Raw genomic sequence first — 13,968 nt, 5'->3', positions numbered from 1 at the left:
GCTTGTTCCCGTTCGTGAGAAGGGAGTTGCACGCCTGCCGTTCTGCTCATCCTGTGTGAAACAGCAGTGCTGGGTGGACTTGCGTTCCTGCAGGCACATGCCCAGATGAATTAAGAACAAAATGGCAGAGGTGAAGAAGAGTATAATCAGTCTTCTCCGTCTTGTACCTTCCATGTTATTATATATGCCTCCTAATCAGCATCTGCCATGCGAAGATATGGCCCAGGCTTGGTCTTTCATGTATAACAGTAATGAGGGGATTTGGATGGAATAGATTAACCGCAGTAGTGGCATCTTTATCTGCTCAGCTGTCAAGTCATGCCAGCTAACACTGGACAGATAAAAATAGGGACATTCAAAGTTAGCAAGCAGCTCAGTGTGAGCAAAGAGACTGGACGACCAGCAAAGCGAGTGCAGAGATTGGGGGATGCCTCCAAACAGGACGGCAGGAAGGTCCCCATTAAAAATGTACATCTCAGTGAGCGCCCCAAGGAATTGACACAATGCGGCTGTTTCTTGGCTTTGTGGTTTGCTCCGTCATTATCGCCATCTGTTTATTCTGGGATGTCCTGAAACCAAAAATGCTTACAGGAAAAGAGGCTGCTAAAGGGGGCTGCTAAATTGTGCTTCAATTTTTGGTTCTACCCATGGTGGAAACTGCAGATCAGTCTCTGGGTCATAACCAAAATCTCGTATCTCCAGTGGATGTTGATGTTACTGTTGGACCTGCTAGGTGTGCACAGAAGACTTCTTAGTAGCAGCTGCTTTATGACATAATCCAATCCCACAGAAAAAGCTTACAATCACATGTCCATCAAAGCATGCTGTAGAGGGAACATGCAGCTGCAGCTCCTGAATCCAGAATCTAAACGAGATTCTGGTATAATTTGGAATTTCAGTGGAACCAATTAGGTAAAAATCTGGGACTGCTGAATTAAAACTGCCCATCTCCCTCAGAAAACTAGCTTTGAGTTGAAGAATTTGAGTTGAAGAAGGATGTTATTACTAGGTGTCTTTTATTTTTTTTAAGTTATTTATAGTCCACCTTTTTCATTAAGGCTCAAGGCAGATTACCCAATGTAACACAGTGCCATCAATAGAACAAGACATCCAATAAGCAAAGTAATAGGACCAGGATTATCGAAATTATAAGAAACCATAAGACCAGTATAACCATGCCAAAAAGTGGAATTACATAAGCACAAAACAATCTGTTTGTAAAGACAGCACATGCCAAAGCACAGTCAAAAAACTTACTTTGAGAGAGAGAGAGAGAGAGAGAGAGAGAGAGAGAGAGAGAGAGAGAGAGAGAGAGAGAGAGAGAGAGAGAGAGAGAGAGAGAGAGAGAGAAGTCAAAGTACAGCATCTGGAAATCCTACTACCAAGAGAAACTGGGACGAAAGAATAAGGCTGTCTGAGTTGGTTGAGATATTGGACAAAAACTCCTTTTGAGGCACAGACCTCACTATGAGAGGAGCCAGCCTGGTTATATGGCCAGTGTAGCTGAAGCCAGAGTAGTGCTGTCCCTACACTGCTGAGCTGTGGTGTCCCTTGGGCAAGAGATGTGGAAGAGAACTGAAAAGTCACCAGTGGGAATTACAGAAGCTAAAGTTAAAAGACCTTCTGGAGTACTCCTGTAGGACTGAAGCTCAAGGCAGAGACTTCAGGTGGTGGTTGGGAACAGTGGGTGTGTGTGTGGGGGGGGGGGGGGGAGTGAGGAAGTAGCTATCCTTGCTGTCGCTTCTTCAGCCAGGCAGACAGGTCAGTGGGGAGGGAGCAGGAGCCCGTGTTCCTCCTCCACTACTGAAGTGAAGCACAGTAGTCAGCCAGGGAGGGAAACCAGGAGCTGCCAACTGACTGGCAATGGGGAGTGTGGGAGTGGACAGACAGGCGGGGGGGGGGAGAATAGCAGGAGCCAGCCTCTCTCACCGGGGAAGCTGTGATGGAGTAGCTATGCAGACACCACCTCCACCACTGGAAGCTGCTGAGTGGGTGAGTCAGGTGGGCTGGGCGGACCACAGAGGGGAGGGGGAAGCAGCAGTGGGGTGTTGTTGGTGTGTGAACTTCCTGGCAAGTGGCTTGCCTAGCAGGCCAGCAGGGGAAAGATGTGTTTCCTCCTCTAAGAGTTTCATTGGCCTTCCTTTGTTTCTACTATTCATCAGACTTCCCGTTTTTTCAATTCTGGCACTTCTGTTGTATTAGTTTTGTTGCAAAGGCTTGCCTTTTTAATTCTTTCACCAACCAAAACAACCATGTCCTCCAGGGGAATTAATCTCTGTAGTCTGGAGGTGGTTCGTAATGAGATCTCCAGGCCCCATCTGGAGGTTGGCAACTCTATGCAAAGTGCTTCCAGCACTTGTCTCCATTCTCACTTGCACAGGCACACTACTATGCTGCATTGCCATTACAAGGCCATGGCGGCAGCACCAGCAGAGCAGTGGAGGGAGAAGCCGTGTGGTCCACTCAGCACTGCTTCCGTTGCGGCTGTTCTGTTTCCTGCCTCTGTGTGGAATGCTCCATTCCTGGTCAAGTAGACCCAGCTGGGAAATCTGTCCAAGGCCCAAAGAGGAGGGGGACTGTGGTCACCATCTTGTTGTGGCCTTTTGAGGAAGCCACAAGTTGAGCTTACCTTTAGGACTTCTCATGGACCTAAATTCTCAGGGTTTTATTTTGTTTCTTTTCCAGCTTTTCTGATCCCAGCTAGAAAACTGGCCAAACTGTGATGACTATGAAATGTCACTAGATGTCCCCATCACTCCATATAAACTGAGAAATCCAAAGGGTGAACTGTGTTTTCAGCGTTGCCCTCCGTGTACCTGTGATGTGTACTGTTTTGGCATGCCAGAAATTTTATTTATTATTTAATTTTGCTTAAAACATTTCTAAGGCTGCCTGCCTTTTTTCCTGACAATTCAAATAATAATCCAAGATAAAACAGTAAGATATATTTTGAAAACCCAACCAGCACCACCAATGCTTCATAAAAATAGGCTATCAAACCAATCTACCCACTTATGCCCTTACTAGCAATTAACAGGCTCCATGCCTCCGTAAATCAAGAGATGCTATGAAATTCTTCTGTAAAATCACCACAGAGTCCACGACTTCTTAAATTCCTCTGGAAAGCTATTCTGTAATACCTGCAGAATTTGTAACATTTACAGCATAATCTGAAGCAGACTTGTACTGTTCTAAGCTCAATAACGGAAATAGCCATATATGCATGCCACTCCGCTTAGCATCTCAATGTTATTTATGTATACAGAAGAATGAAGTTGCCAAGTGGGTTCATATCAATAGAGATGGTCCTTCGAGAATGTAGATTTCAGGCCACGAAAGGCTTTAAAGAAAAGCACCAGTACCTTGAACAGGATCCAGTAATGTGGGTAGCCATTGAAAGGTATTTGAAAGGCCCAAAGATAAGGGGCACAAGCTTTAGAAAATGGTCTATAGAGCTTCACTAAGTGAAGGGCTCCTGTTTGTAATTTAAGTTCTTTTTACCAGAGAAAGGAGTTAATAACAGATGCTTTACATTAAAAAAAAAAAAAAACCTAATTTATATTCACTTCCTAAAGCCAACAAGGCAGGTCTAAAATGCTCTTACTCACAAGGGGTTTTTAAGCTGTTTGAACTGAACATAGACTAGTAGCAATATGAACTCAGATTCCTTTCATTTTAATCTGTGGGATATAGAAATCCTTCATTTAGGCAGGATTATGTCAGTGGTGCTGTTCAATACCCAAATAATTCTCTTTCTATCTCTTAGAAAGCATTGATTTTTAAAATAAAAAACAAGCAATCTGTATATCTCAGGAGCACATGTTTTATGTAAATGACAGCATTGCTACCCTGTACTGAGAAAGAACCCAGTGTCTTTGAAAAATGCAATGATCACAGGGTTATATATCCCAATTTTAGTCATTCTCATTATTGACCCGAATTCCCTGCCACCCCCACCCCCACTAAACACCTTTGACTTTGCTTGGGGATGGTTAATCAACAAAGCTGTCACAATGATGGATTCCTCCTGAATTATTGCTTAATTAGCTTAGCTGGAGGTATAAATCAAGAACAGCACCAATTGTCTTATTCCACACACAGGCAGCCATGCTCTGCTTGGCTGTAATGAATTATTAGCTCCAGCTACAGGGCGCTTGCAGTACACAATCTCAACTCTATAATGGGAAAGGAAATTCAGATGCATGGAGAAGGAAGTCCAGAACCTGGAATAGCTTCCAGGCAGAGGGATGCTTGGCAGGAATTTGTTGCACTGGTCTCAGTGAAAGTACACAGCCCACAACTACGTTAATTTTCTAGCTCTGCTGGAATGTAATCATATCCCCTCTGGCCATAATCTATTAAAGAAGAGCAGTCTTTAAGGTGCCACAACACTACATTTAACTGTAGCCTGGGGTCAGCCCAGTTTATAAAAGGAAGCAAGGAACACAAGGAGTGGCTATGTGTGCACAGTAATCTTCAGCTTTTGGTGTTAGTCATCTTAATACAGCAGAAGAAATTAAAGGTTCCTGCAGCCACAGGGTTCCTGCATCCATGGAAAAGCCTCCTGGTTGTGTCTCTGTATGAGCTACTGCTCTAGGTTTTCTTCATTCTAACCATGTGGCTAGGAATGGTCACAGCCAACACTCAGTTACCTGAATGCACTATGTACTATGCAGACTAGGTAGGTAGGTAGGTAGGTAGGTAGGTGGCTGTCTGTCTGTCTGTCTGTCTGGCTGGCTGGCTGGCTGGCTGGCTGGCTGGTGAGCTAGCTAGCTCGCTAGCAAGCAAGCAAGCAAGCAAGCAAGCAAGCAAGCAAGCAAGCAAGCAAGCAAGCAAGAAAGAAAGAAAGAAAGAAAGAAAGAAAGAAAGAAAGAAAGAAAGAAAGAAAGAAAGAAAGAAAGAAAGAAAGAAAGAAGCTGGGTAAAACAAGATTTTTCTGCCTATGTTTATGGGGTCCTTTCCCTGGGAGAAACTCTTCTTTAATAATGATGACAATTTAGCTTACACTCAAGGAAGTTTATTTGAGAAAAATATTGGGGCACATTCAAATTCCTACCCAAGCAAAAACATACAGGTTCCTCAGAAATGAAAGGAGGAAGATGGAGGGATATTGGGTAATATTAATATTTAGCTGATTTAGAAGAGCATCATGGGGGAGGGGAGCAGCAGCCTGTATTGCAGGCTGGGTTTCGTGGAACATGAGAGCCAAGATGGTAGGTTTCTGATCTAGCTTTATAGCAAATATGTATTTGGAGGACATGGGACAGGACAGGAAGCCCTGATACAATGGGTGACAGGATTATAGAACTGTCAAAAGAGCCCATGGCACATTAACGAGTGGATTAGGCTCTGGCAGTGAAATTATGATGGTCTTATTGGGGAGCTGGAAAGTTTCAGGCGGTCTTGTGGCACTGGCCAAATTTGCACACTGGCCAGGAGGAACAGCCAGAGGTGGTATCAGTAGAACCTTGATGTACCAGCTACGTGGGACAGGAAAGGCTTCCAGACATGTTACTCCATCAGGAAAGAACATAAAGGATAAACCATATAGGATTGTTTAGAGGATTAGTCACTAGGCCTAGTGTCCTTGCAGTCCCTTGTCCCTGTTGTACTCCAGTGGGGGAATAGATTATTCTAGTGCCCCTTTTGTGCAGATTATTGCAACATACCTATGAACAGGCAAAAAAACAACCACCCTCTTTGCTTGTGATTTTGACTTGGCACAGAGAGTCTGCTCTGCTTATATCTGATGCACAAAGCATTCTGGGTAGACGATCTTGCCTTGACATACTTTGCTTATAGTGCAGCAGAAATAAGGTGGAAGTGTGCAGCCACACTTTCCCCTTACACAGTGAAGGGCTATCTGGGATTGTATCACATTGATCATACAGAACTGGAACTTTTCCGCACTGTTTTTTAGCCAAGTCTTTTGTGACCTTCAACCCTACGTGCTTTGTGCTACATTAAAGAGGCAGCAGAGGGAGGTGTAGACACAGCTCAATAATCATAGACTGAGATGTTCAAAGCTATTAATGATAACAAAGTGCTGGAACCTGGTAAATCACTGTGAAAGTCTATGCCTTGCTACTTTAATGGAATTTTAATGAAATGTTATAGAATTTCCTGTTTATTTGCGTTTAAAGTGAGCTTGCCATGGATTATTGAGCTCTGATTACACAGGCAGCGGAACCGCCTTCTGCAGCAATTAGTTGGTATGCAACAAGGCATTTAGGAAGTATAAAGTGGTATAACCATCGAGGCCCAGTATTTTTAAATGAAAATTGCTAGCAAAGACCATATTCAGGTCATCTGAATTATGCATCTGGGAGAGTCATCCAAATAACTGTACATGTCCATTGAGAGAGATCAAGATGGGTAGCCATGTCTGCCTGAGTGTCTGTCTGTAGCGCTAAAAAAGAGAAAGAGTCCAGGAGCACCTTAAAGACTAACAAAATTTGTGGTAGGGTATGAGTGTTTGAGTCACTGCCAATGAGCAGTAACTCACAAAAACTCAGACCCTATCATAGTCTTTTTTAGACTTTAAGGAGCTACTGGACTCTTTCTCTTTCCTATAGCTCTCCATATGTTAGCTAAGGATGTCTCTTAAGAATCATAGAGTTGGAAAATACCTCCAGAGTCATCTAGTCCAACTTCCTGCACCATGTAGGAACTCACAACTACCTGCCTACCCACGGCGACCACAATTTCATGCCCAAGTGATCCCTCCACCAAAAATCTTCAGAATCCAGTTTGGCCTGGAGGAAATTCACCTAAACATCTGGATAGATCTTCCATCTTTTCACATTTCTACAATACTAGGTGAGGGCAGGGCCATAGTGACAGGTGAGCAGGACAGAGCATTGCCCATTGAAAAATTTGTCCCACACACTTAGATGCATGTCTGGAATCAGTGGCAGGATGGATCAAGCAGACGTGCCTGAAATTCAATCCTTCAAAGACAGAATTCCTGTGGCTGGGTAGGAAAAGCCCATGTAAGGAAGTGCATTTATCCCGCCAAGATGGTGTACAGCTTACACCTGTGTACTCAACCAGGAAGTTGGGCATGATCTTCAATCCCTCCCTCTGCATGGAGGTGCAGACCACAAGAGTAACACAGCTGGTATTTCCTCATCTTTGCCAAGCCAAACTACTAGCTCCCTACTTAGCCCCAGAACACCCAGCCACAGTGATCCATGTGATAGTCACCTCTAGACTGGCCTTCTGTAACTCACTCTGCTGATTCTCCCTATCCATGACCTGCAAACTGCAATTGGTCCAGAATGTAGGTGCCCAGCTGGTCTTCACAGGAACACCTTGGACAGCGCACGTTTGGCCTGTGCTCTGGCAGCTGCACTGGCTTCCGATTTAATTTCGGAACAGGTTTAAAGTTCCAGTACTTACCTTAGAGGCCATCCGCAGTCTGGGTCCAGCATACCTGAGGGACCACTTCTCTGCCTACATCCCCCAAAGCACACTTCGCTCTGTGAATTCCAACTGGTTGTTGGTCCCTGACCCCCATGAAGTATTTCTGGCCTCAACCAGGGCCAGGACATTCTTAGTCCTGGCTCATATTTGGTGAAATGAGCTTCCCGAGGAGATCTAGGCCCTGTCGGAGCTGGCACAGTTCCACAGGAACAGCAAGACAGAGTTCTTCCACCGAGTCTTTGGCTGGGGCCAATGATCTCATAACATCTACTGGCCCTCCCTCACCAATACACCTCCACTGATGCATCTTACTCGGGAAGATTGTCTGACGGTGGCCAATCCCTGGGCTGAATGATAATAACTGATGCTGCTACTGGCAGTAGATGCTGCAAAGAGGTTTTAAACTGTTTTAATGTTGTATTATACTATGTTATTCTATCTTAATTATTGTAACTGTATGATGTCTACCACCCTGAGCCGGTTCTGAGAGGGTGGTATAGAAATGTAATAAATAATAACATAAAGGAACCTGGTGGGGCAGAAGCAGTGGGAAGGAAGGTGGCTGTGCAGGCACAGCCCTTCCAAGGCAGAGCCTAGAGACCCAGCAGTGGTGGGAACTAGAAAGAGCATGCAAGCACAAACAATCCTGCCTCCTTGCTTGCTAACACAACAGGATGCCACTGCTCCTGCCCTCCTCCACCCGGCCACAGTGCAAGTTGGATGAACTCTCGAGTTGGTTCCTGGTTCTGCCTGGCACCTGGGCGCTGGGGAACTGTCTGAGTTCTGCCCTGACCCTTTCTCACTCACTAACACCTTGCGACCAATACTGCTCCTTCCCCTGTGGCTGCCCTAACTCCCCGGGCAGCCAGCCCCAGCCCTCCCCTCTGGATGTGACTGCTTGCCATTGCCTCCCCACACACTTCGGATTGCAAACAAGGGAATAAGTATGGTAAGTCAGAGTCCCCTTCTTGTTTTGTTTTCTAACTGGGGTGGATTCTAGTCTGGGGACTAGCTGTGTTGGCCTGAGCAGAAGACAGTTTAAGTCCAGTGGCACCTTAAATTTAAGATCAGCAAAGTTTAATTTAAGACATAAGCTTTTGTGTGCACACACACTTCTTAAAATACAATGAAATGGAGGTGATTCAGAAATTTCCCTTTACAGATTGTTCCTGAAGTTTCTTTGTTCTTTTGTTATAAAACAGCTACTTTGAGATCACCCATTGAATGTCCTGGATTGGAAAGTTAGGGTTCTCCTACAGGTTTCTCAGACCTATGATTCTTGATGCCAGATTTGTGTCCAGTTATCCTTTGGCTGATGGTTTGACCTGTTGTTATTTTTTGGCTTATGCAATCTTAGAAGATAGCATGTGAATAAACCTGAGCTGCAGGGCCTACATGCCCTTCCAAGGGTCCCATGCAGTGCCTCCCCCCCTATGGAACAGGGCCATAGCCTCTTTTCTCTCCCCTTTCCCCTCTTTAAGGATACTCAGAGTGACACCCCTTTCCATTCTGGGTGCCCCAGTCTGGCTGCTCCTGCAACAACTGGACTCTGCTATGGCCCCACGAATCCTTAAACTAGCTCTGGTGCTAAGGGCCCAGCGACTCCTGAAGTCACTCCTTCTGAGATGGTGTAGTTCAGGGGTAGTCAACCTGTGGTCCTCTAGATGTTCAGGGACTACAGTTCCTATGAGCCCCTGCCAGCGTTTGTTCATGGGAATTGTAGTCCATGAACATCTGGAGGACCACAGGTTGACTACCCCTGGTGTAGCTGATGATCTTGTTCGGTCCAGTGATTGTGTTGTCTGGGTGTCTATGGTAGCAAAGTTGGCATCTGGGTTTATTGCAGGCTCCGATACCAACATCCATGTTCAAATTTGCTGTTGTATTATTGTGCGAGAGGAGCTGTACAATTGTCTAATATTGTCATTTAAATGCTTGTATTTTTCATTACTTCAATATAAATCTTTTGGATTACATTTCCTCTTTCAATTTATCCCAAGGTAGGATATTTGTCTTAGCTCTTAGGTATAGTAAGTACTGTGCATAATGTGGGCTGCTTTAAAAACAGAACACCAAGTTTACCCTAATGTTAAGCTGTGAGAAAATAATTATAGAAATCAGAGCAAAATGTATTTATGCAATAGCCAACAGTTAGAGAATGTTTGGAAATTACTGCGTGTTTTCAAAAGAGTTTCATATAGTTGCATTATATCACTGTTATTTGCCCTTCCAACAAAAAGTTCAGACTAGAGCCTGGGATGGGGGAAGCTGGTGGTTTTAGTTTTAATACATATGCACTCTTTACCCTGGAAGTGCCATTTGTCCTCATAGAGAAAACCTAGGGACCACTTCCTCACCGCTTGTTTCGGCTTGCGTCAAATTCCCATTTCCTGACAGCATTGAGACCGGTTGGAGGCGATTCCAGGCCTGACACGACTCAGGCCCTCAGTTGTCCCCACAGCAAGGGAATCGGGAGAAATATGCCATGGGCTACAACAGAGCATGTGTTGGGCCTGGGCCTTGTTTCTGCGGAAAATCCAGGCTATCTCCAGTCGGGGTATTGCTCCTGCCCTCCCCCCTGAGCATCATTTCCATCATCTACCCTCGCAACCTTAACAGCCCATTTTTAAAATCCAGTTGTGTGTGTTGTAATGGTTTTGCATTACAACACAATCCTAGTAATTATTATTTTGGACTTGGAAGGGAGTCGCTCAAATGATGCTGGAAGGTGATTGGGGAGTTCTCTCCATGTCCACTACTTGTCCATCGCTACCTCGTGCAGTAGCGAAAATCTAGACAGACAGGAAGGATATGAGCCAAAGGCAGTAACAGTCAGAGAATGGTGAGTCTTAAGAACTATATAACTGGAAGCATAGTAGCAGGTACAACTTCCTCAGCACTACACTTCAGCTATTCTCTTTCTTGTCATATGCAGGTATTAAAGACATGGAGCCTTTGTCTTTTTTAAAAAATAGCTGTGTTAGTTTCACAACTTGTAGTTGAAAAATATTATAAATTGTGTGCCGGACATGTGAAGAAAGACCACTGTTTTGTAGCCATGGCTTTGTGAATGTGGGGTGTGGCTTCTCCCCTTAAATTATTGCAGAGATGAGGGAAACTTTACATGCTACACAGAACTCTGTTTCAGTTCTCTTCAAAGGAAAAGAATCTCCACCTCTTTTAGAAAAAAAATAAAGCTAAACTCAGTATCTGACTAATAGCTATCAACAGAGAGCTAAAGAAAATGGGTTTGTCCTACTGTACTGAAAATCTGCCCTGTTTTCTTCTCTGCTGTTGCAGATAAATATATCACCAATAAAACACATCCATATGTACTTAGGAGAAAAACAGTTATTTATTTTGGTTATTCATATTTTCAAATGCCAATTCTGACACTTCTAGTAGCATCTAGGAAACAGTCTTACATTTGTATATATTAACTGTATACCCAGCTTTTCAATTCCTTCAGGATTCTCCCCAAACAGGTTGCTATTTCTATGATATAACCCCTCCCCCAGCAACCAACAATTAATATATAATTATATATATTAAAAGCTATCACATCGTAAGAGTGGGCTACTTTGGATGTCAGATATGCCATCAATGGAACTAAGAACGAGCTACTTTTAATCTTCCAAAAATGTTTTGCGTGTAAAGGACATAGAGCAGATATCTTCTTTCCACATTTTCATCATTGACCTTCATGGATATCTTCGCTCCAGATTATGTCCAGGCTGTTAGAAGTCCATAAATGGCCCCGTCTATTGCTAGTATATTTAATTTCTTTTTCATCCCAATCAATAGGACCTCATTGATCAGCACCTTGTTTTCAAAATTGCTTTCACAATTTTCTTAGGAATTTCTGTTGCATACTACACCTCATTGAAAAGTGAGTGATCTAAAAGGAAGAAAAGGTGAATACAGTGAATACAATAACATTTTTGCTCCTATACATCAGTGTATGAAATTTAAATATCAATGGCATTGAGGATATTTTTAATTACTAAAAGAAAGGTCTTATAGGAAGTTAAATATTATAGATTATTGGTAAAGAAAAGCCTCTAATTAATAATTATAGTGTATTTCCCCCTCCTTTCTCTCTAATATATTTAATAAATATAACCATGATCTTTTATTCATGGGTATATGATGTTGGACTGCTTCCAGCAGAGGAAGAGTCAGTGGAAAGGAGTTTAGGCTTTAGCTGATACAAGTATTTTCTGCTCCTGTGAGCACTCTTGAAACTCTCACAACCTTTTGAAGGTCTGAATAAAACTTTCAAAAGGTGTCTCCACCTTCAAAAGCAAATTACAGCTGGAGGCATCATTAATAGAGGATTACAGGCCAATATTCCTTAAATTTATGGGCAATTAATTCAACTGATTCATTATATATATTAAAGTATTTATACTCCATGCCTATAGATGGCTCCCAGCAGTTTACACATCTAGTTTTTTAATACGCAGAAAATAATAAAATACCAATAACCCCCTCCCCTAAAAGGGCAGATCATGGTGGATCTGGTCCCCAATATTTTTCCGCTTCTACCAGAAACTGCTGGGGGAGATCATTGGATGATTCAGAAAACAGAGTAATCCATATGCAAATACACAGCTCTGCCCCTCCTTTCCATCAAAATCTGGGGGGACAGTGGAAGGGTTAAACTGATGTTTGGAAACAGTGAAGAACTAGATGAGTTTAATAAACTAAAGCTTCATCCAGACAAGCCAGAAATACTATGGGCAGGACAAATGCCCATGCAGAAAAGTTGGTTCATATTGGAGGGGGTTGCCTTCGTGAAAGATGGTGGTACGTATCTTGTGACACTGCACTTACAATCCCAAATGTCAAAGCTATAACAATTGAATTTGTACAGCCATTTAGACCTAACAGCTGATGGGCCGATGAAATGAAACCCTGAACTGAATTGGACTGAAGTCCAGGAAATGTTAGGGGGGCACAAACTGGGTCAAATGTGTGATGAATTTTGGCTCATGAACTGGTTTGTGCCCATCCCAGTGCAGATCTCTGTCATCTGGAGTTCAGTTTTAGTTCTGGGAGATCTCTAAGTCCCACCTGAAGATTGGCAACCCTGGGCCGGGAAGCAGCCTCTGGGCGACTTGATACTATCCTGCTTGCATGATTCAACTAAACCTGGCTGCTTGCTACTATTGAACAGCAGCCATCCAGTGAAAGCCAGTGCAGGGTAGCACTTAGAGCTTCAAAGTAAAGTTGAAACCTCATCTTGCTGTGGAGGCTCATTGGGTGATTCTGGAACACACATTTTCAGGCTAACCTACCTCACAGGGTTGTTGTACAGATTAAAAGGAGATCAGAATGATGTAAGCTGCTTTTGTCCCAATGTGGAGAAAAGTAGGGTATTGATGAAGTAAATGAAAAATAAATATAGCTGAGATGAGAGGCAGATAAAAAGTAGGTTGGTGAATGGCTGATAAGAAAAGAATAAGGCAACCACCTGGCAGCCATGTATACCCTGGATGAAGAGATTCACCTTGCGAGTTAATTCCCAGCCAGGAAACCAAGGCCTTAGGTGCGTCATCAACTGAAGGCTGGCTGATCCTGCATTTTGGGTTAGCTTCTGGCTGACCCAGGTGATATGCCCTAGCCCAGCCCCTGCTGGTCTCCTGGCCCCCTCGCTGGCTGAGTGGTGGAATGGCTCTTTCCTCCAAAGGAGTGGACATGCAGCACAACATCTGTGGCACCTTTAAGGAGTGCGAACCAGAGCACCAGTGACGGGGCTGCTTTGCCCGCCCTGGCCAGTATCACAAACTTGGAAGGCAGCAATCTGCCAAAGGAGGTGCCCCAATTGGGCTGCTCTCCAGGCCGCTACTGCTTTATGGGCTGGCTGTCCCTTCACTTCCTTGAGGTTTTCCATTCTTCGGCTCCTCCCAGGAAGAAGGCCCCCCACCGGTAGTGAGGAGTTCAGGCTTCCTAGCCAGAGCAACTGGGTTACCATGGATGAGCGATTGGGATGTGAGTGTCCTGCATAGTGCGGGGGGTGGGACTAGATGACCCAGGAGGTACCTTCCAACTCTATTATTCTATGATTGTATGATTCTAAGTGTTTGTGGGTTCCCACTTGCTAAATTATAATGATAAAAATGCAGTCAGGTCCCAGAGAGAGCCCAGAGAAAACCTGGCCTGCTAGGGTAGCCAGATACTTACTGGCAACCGGTGGGGGATGGTGGGTACTTTCTGGCAGCAGGAAGGAGGTCCAGTCAACGTGCAGCAACATGCCTACATCACTGCCAACATGACCCAAAATTCATGTCATCATGTTACGGCCACACTCTGGTATTTGGGTAAAACTCTATGGTAAATTTGGCTTCTACCATGGAGTCTTTGCCCAAATACCAGAGCATTTGGGTCATGTGGGCAGTAATATACACATATCACATGTTGGCTGAATCTCCCTCCTTTGGTGGGTAGGTTCCCCCTTCTGGCCAGATGACCAGTAGCAGAGCGCTGGGGTTTAGCAACAAGGTGCCTCTGCCTCCACTGGTTGTTTGTGTGTTTGCCAAC

At 44.2% G+C, this 13,968-nt stretch overlaps 1 protein-coding gene and 1 long non-coding RNA gene across 5 annotated transcripts in view; one reads left to right on the top strand and one right to left on the bottom strand.

Moving 5' to 3' along the window:
- LOC143839218 (uncharacterized) overlaps positions 1–13,968 on the top strand; it is a 121,154-nt gene that overhangs the window by 38,681 nt on the left and 68,505 nt on the right. The gene's annotated exons all lie outside the window — the stretch shown is intronic.
- Positions 10,762–13,968, bottom strand: part of LOC143839167 (calpain-13-like) — a 132,238-nt gene continuing 129,031 nt past the window's right edge. For all 4 annotated transcript variants that reach the window (XM_077341002.1, XM_077340995.1, XM_077341001.1 and 1 more), the window contains one exon: positions 10,762–11,323. The gene's annotated coding sequence lies outside the window, so the exon portion shown is untranslated. The remainder of the gene's footprint in view (positions 11,324–13,968) is intronic.

This window comes from Paroedura picta, chromosome 1 (genome assembly GCF_049243985.1).
Source record: "Paroedura picta isolate Pp20150507F chromosome 1, Ppicta_v3.0, whole genome shotgun sequence".
Classification (NCBI taxonomy): domain Eukaryota; kingdom Metazoa; phylum Chordata; class Lepidosauria; order Squamata; family Gekkonidae; genus Paroedura; species Paroedura picta.
Note: the sequence above shows the minus strand (reverse complement) of the source record. Positions and strands in the feature narration are given on the sequence as shown.